The sequence below is a fragment of the Populus alba genome, chromosome 3, assembly GCF_005239225.2.
Source record: "Populus alba chromosome 3, ASM523922v2, whole genome shotgun sequence".
Lineage (NCBI taxonomy): Eukaryota > Viridiplantae > Streptophyta > Magnoliopsida > Malpighiales > Salicaceae > Populus > Populus alba.
This window is the reverse complement of record NC_133286.1, coordinates 5082420-5088658: the sequence shown is the minus strand read 5'-3', so window position 1 is coordinate 5088658 and position 6239 is coordinate 5082420. Positions and strand designations below refer to the sequence as shown.

At 35.3% G+C, this 6239-nt stretch overlaps 1 pseudogene; it reads right to left on the bottom strand.

The window, feature by feature from the left end:
* Nucleotides 1-1201: 1201 nt before the first annotated feature.
* Nucleotides 1202-5891, bottom strand: LOC118058189 (ethylene receptor-like; annotated as a pseudogene).
* Between the last annotated feature and the right edge of the window lie 348 nt (nt 5892-6239).

The following is a 6239-nucleotide window of genomic DNA, read 5'->3' as shown; positions in this document are numbered from 1 at the left end:
GATTCACAGGTTTGACGGGTTTACCACCAACTATATTTTTTTTGTCTTTTATTTTTTTTTAATTATTATTTTTTAACTTGAATTTGTTCTTCAATATGATATTGCGGTAGGAGATAGACTACATGGTTTTTTTTATTTTCTATGGAATTGTCACAATCTCAAATAAATTTTTATTTTAGAAATTAGTGTTCAATTTTGTGAACATCTATTTTTATTATATAATTAAATAAAAAAAATTGTAAAACATGTTATTAAACTCAATAGTCCATGACCCGAGGCATGGGGACCGGACAGTTGATCCAATGTTCATTGTCTTGATATTTTTTTTAAAAAATTATTATCTTAAATTTTTTTAAAAAAATTAAATAATATTTTTACTGGTCATCCATGTTATCTTTAAATCTATAAAATTAATTAATTTAAGTCGGATCAACTCCCATACAGATTAAATGAAAACTAGAGCCTAGGACAAGAATTTAAGATTGACTTCCACTTGGCTATATTTAATAATGTTGTCAAAAAAACTCTCCATGTTCTAAACATTCTTTTTACATTTTCTTTAAAAAAATTAATTTAATTCATCACGAAAAGCATGGGCCTGGAATTTAAAATATGTATTTTTTATATTATATTTTAAACGTTTTTTCATTTAAAAAACATTTTCCCGATGCTCTTGTAAGTGTTTTTCAGTAGTTTTAATATGATGTATCTAAATCATTAAAAAATTACTTGAAAAAGCATGAAGCTTCTCCAGTTATACTTGTTTCTTTCTCATGAAAATTACAAACAAGAAAAGTTTGCCTTTCCTCCCTGGCAAAACAGTTACTGAAGAAAATGAGAAGGTAATATTGATTTGCATCCATTCTTTTCGTACTCATTTTATTTTTCCTTTTTCCTCTCTTTCTTTTTTCGGAGAAATTATTTTCATTTAATTTATATCCTGTGTTGGACTGTTCTTCCAGGCAAATAGAGCGCAGCCAAGCCCCGTCTACATTTTTTAACTGACCAAAATTTTGCATAAAATAATTTAAAGGTTTGTTATTTTCCTATATTTTTGCCTTAAACATTTACACAATTTACCAAAAAAGGAACAAACATATCAAATGATATTTCTGCATTCAAAATGAAGTTCATTTTATGATATGATAGCAGCCATTTGTTTTACAAATTACTCCATGACCCCAAAAAAATATAATAATTTTCAAAGACACTCAGATTTCCCCGGGACTGTTTTTGCTGCCTGGGGTTTTACATGTAGCTGCACAAAAACAATACATGAACTAGCTTTTAGCAAGACGTATTGTTCTTTCCAGTGCTCCACTTCACTGTACTGATCCAATACTGTATGGTATTTACAGGCAAAAAAGCGCAGAGAGAAGATGACTTACAGTTTTTTGCTTCCCTCCAATTAGCGCTTTTCCTATCACTACCCTTACATGGCTTCCAAACAGGACCCGATGTTCGAGAGGAGTCCGATAGAACACTCCTCATCTTGTCAACAGATACAGGTTTCAGTATTAACACCGTCCATACCGACCCTCATGCAGTTCTCCTTAATCACTTTGTCTGCGTTTCCAGTAAGTGCCACTATTAGCGGCCCTTCATGCTGTTTTGTAAATTTTCCGTGTAAATCGGGCAGCAGCTTCAAAACCATCAGGCATGCACACATCCATAAACAAACACCTTGTGTTCTTGAGATACCACATGTAGGCACTCATCAATTGAACTTACAGTTGTCACGTCGCACCCTAGATGAACAAGGAGTCCTTCGGTCACCATCCTGCTTACCCCTGTAAACCACAAACAAGTTTGACAATCTTTACATACTTCAAGCATGGTCTGTGCTGCTAAAACTCTCAATGCCATGTCCAAAAAAATAGATATGAAGATGTAAAAAATTCATGTTGATTTTTGTTTAAATTCAAATTGACTATTGGATTTTCACTGTTTCATTTTGACCTATGTCTATGTTGATGCGCCAAGGAAAATTAGCCACTTTACATCCACCAAAGAAAATTATAAACTTTCTATGATTTACAAGATATGGGAGAAGTTAGCATTTCAGCCAAGTGATTACAGGCCAAAGCAGCTATGGAGACTTGTTAAACAAGAGCACACAAGCCCCAAAACATTAGAGCATTAAAAGGCTCCTTTTCATGTACTTGGCTCCATGTACAAGTTGGGGGCTATCACATTAATCCTCCAAAGGCTCCAGTCAAAATATAGATGTCTCATTTTAGACACCGCTACTGGCCCCACCTGACTACGTTGTCATCATCTTTTCATTTTAATCCCATTTTAATCCACTAGTAACATTTAATTTTTTTTATATAATTTCATTTAGCTTAAAATTTGGTTTGTTTATACGGAGACCCCTTTTTACCCCTATTTTTTTCAAACTTCCTAACAAACATCTTTTTAACACTACATCCCTGAATATTTTTACACCTTTAACACTAGAGCATGTTTGGGATTGTGGTAGCAGTGGCATTCAAAGTGTTTTTTCACTTAGAAATGCATTAAAATAATATTTTTTTTTATTTTTTAAAAAATCATTTTTGAAATCAGTACATCAAAACGATTTGAAAACATTAAAAAAAAAAATTGAAATTTCTGGGAACGCGGTTTCAACCACGTTCCCAAACAGTCTCGTACATCTTTAAATCTTACTCCCTTGACAGTTTCCTTGCAAATTTTCAACCCCGTACCAAATGCAACCTTATAATAAAAATGTGGGCACAAACTTGAAACTGATATATAAAAGAATGATGAGAATGAAATTTGACTTGACCCATTATGATCCAAGACAAGAACTTTGAGTCCTGGAAAACCTGCCTGCCCATGATTTGCTTTAGGTAGGAATAGACTCTTAGATTCATTTGAGCACTCAGGAATGCAAAAGCTTTACAATGAAAGATAACTGTACATCCTTTGCCGAAACCTTCACTTTCAATCCAAATATGTCCCTCCATAAGATTTACGAATCTGATCACAAACATGCAAGATGTAGATATAATAATCAATTTCAATGTCAGTAGAACTGAGAAAATCAAACCAGAGTCCAAACAAATAGTAGAATTTAAAAATCACTGTGTGCCGGTGAGCTAATACAAATTGCATTATAAATCAACAAATTGAATTACCTCTTACAAATTGCAAGGCCAAGTCCACTGCCACTGGAATTTCTGGTTGCCAAAGTTTGAGTTTGTGCAAATTTTGTAAACAACTTGGGAATTTCCTGAGGATTAACTCCTTGTCCAGCATCTTTTACCTGTACCAGAAGTTAAATGATATTCATCACCAACCCCTGGAACAGAAAACGCATCATCACTTAGGAAAAAGATCATTAATTGAGCATCAGAGAAATTAACCTGTACACACAAATAAAAGTGATCATCACTTGGCGCTGGAAAAAAGTCAGGAGCTCGACTGTCTCTTAAAGATTCTGATTTTTGCAACAAATGCAGTGATTGAGATGCTTCCCTCTTTGGAGAACTTCAGAGCATTACCAACAACATTTAAAATAGTTTGCATTAGTCGTTTTTCATCACCAATGGCACATTCTGGTAAATCCGGAGCCAAATTTAAGGTTACATGCAACTTTTTAACAGATGCGATTGGCTTGATTAAATTAAGAACCTGCAATGGAGAAACAAGCATCACATCCACCAACCCACATCCAACAAAAACTTTACAAATTCTGCATAACTATATTTACAGTGCAATATAAACAACATGGCAAGAAGAAAGAAATCTTACCTCCCTGAACAAGGCATGAAGATTAAAAGTTCCCAAGTCAAGTTGAAGGCTGCCATCTTCAAGCCTTGAAAGATCCAATACATCATTTATAAGAGTGGCCAAAAGGTTACTACTTTTAAGAATTGTCTCAACCATTAGACGCTGCTCAGGTGTCAGCTCAGTTTCCTGCAGCAAGGAGGAGGAAAGTGCGATAATTGCATGCATAGGAGTTCTCATCTCATGGTTCATAACAGCCAAGAAATCATTGCGGGCACGAATTGCTGTTTCTGCTTCTCTCCTGGCATGATCAAGCGCAACATTCTGTTCCATAAGAAGGTCCCTTGCCCTCATTGACTCTTCTAGAATAGCAGCATGTGACAGAGCAACAGCTACCTGGTTTGACCCCAAAATTTTGTAGGTCAGAAACAGATTGAGGCTGTCATTCTTTAAATGGTATGGAGCATACTTAAAATTACAAGCACATGCATTGCACATCTTTTTCATCAACTTTCTTTAAATTAAACACTCAATGACAAACTGTGAAAGCTTTTGCAGCATTTAATGGAAAACTTATTAGCGAAGTTGATCTGATGTAGCATATTTTTTCTTAGTTTAAAATGATATTCGATAAAATCCTTCTTGGAGGGCACCCATCAAATGGAAACTCAATCTATGCAAAACCTCTACAGCTATAATAAAAATAAAAAAGTGATGTGGATGCAAGTGGATATGTCGATGTGGAGGTCTCATTTAGCAATTTCCTAGAAAAATGGAAAAGTCATTATGTAACCATGAAAAATTAGACAAATAAAGTAATTTAAAACCCTGATCAGCAACTACTTCAACAAGCTCCAACTCATGAACATGCCACTGCCTTGCACTATCTGACGGAAGCATTAAAACCATCAAAAGCATAGCGCCTGGTAGAAAGTTCAGGCCAGTCATTAATTTGGAAATTAGAGAGATGAAGGAGTGGGACACGAACAGCAACCACCTCTCCAGGCATGTATTTTTCCAGCAAAAGGCCGTATTCTAGCCACCGGTGAATTTGGTGAAATTTTCATAGCACGGTTACTACTGAATACTTGATTGATCACCGGAAGTTGGATAGGTACAGTATATCCAACAGGGTTCTGCTGACGAAGAGTGTATGAAAGTTGAAGCTCCAACCCAGTACGAGTTGGCATCCACAATGCACATTCTTCCAACACCAATGTCCTACCCAGCTCAACAAGAGTAGTCTTCAATATAGTATGTCTGTCAAGAGTGCTTCTGATTTCATGAGTCAACATCCTCACATGCCTACCCGTTTCCTCTTGTGTACGTATCAAACCCATCTCTCTATCTAGTTCCGCAGCTTTATTCTTCAGAAACAACTCTCTAGTCTTAACACTCAAAAGATCTGGAATAATATGCACAAGCATAAGCGCAGTGACACAAGACACAACCGCAGTCAAAACTTTCGAAGTAGTCATCACAACAGCCACAGTTCGTGAATGCATATTAAAAGTCCAAAGGTTAATAAGATGAGTTGCACCACAAAGAACTATAAAAGCACCAAACTGGACAAGCACCCATCTATACGGAAACACGGCAGATTTCTTAACAAAGTAGATGAGCTCTAAAGGAATAGAGAAATAGGCCAGTGCAATAAAGAAATCTGATATATATTGATACTTCATCAACAGCTCTTCAGCTGGCCATTGCGGTTCAATGCAATTGCAAGACTCCATCTTTCTCTTTTTAACTCAAAAATCGAACCCTCGATTGCAAAAATTCCTCTTTTCACATCCCTGAAATGATGCAAGTTCTCAATCACACAAAAGAAAACAATAATTGAAATTTGCAAAACTCAGATTCCATTTCTTAACACTGAAACCCTAACTTCGAAACTTTTAGATGGAACAGAAGTTGAGGGTAACTGACCAGAACAGACTCTGAGAAATCCAAGTTCTAATGTTACGTACGAAGCTGGGAGAGCTGCTTTGGCCTCTGCTTTCGGCCGCCGCTGCCGCGAATATCGTCGACGACTTTGCTTCCTTTTCAGTGGTGAGAGGGATTTGGTTCTCTTTGGGAAAGGTGGTGTGGTGTGATGGGTGGGTGTCAAGTAAATTTTGGACTTTCTGAGACTTGAGTGGAAATTTTTGGCATCTTGGAACTTGCAATGGAGCGACGTCGTTTCCAGTTTTTCTGGACAACAGATATATTTCGGAGGGGATTTGGTTCTCTTTTAGACATCCTGGTAGCATGCTTGTTTTGTGTTTTTAAACGAGTTTTATTTGAAAAAATATTAAATTAATATATTTTTAATAATTTTAATGTGTTAGTATTAAAAGTATATATTTTTAATATACTTTTAAATAAAAAAAAATTAAAAAATATTTACATCATAATACCATAATTTATTTTGTTTATCTCAATCCGACGATGACTTAACAAATTTTTTTTAGTTAATGAAAAAATATTAGTATTCAAATCTTATTACTAACAATTTGAAATTT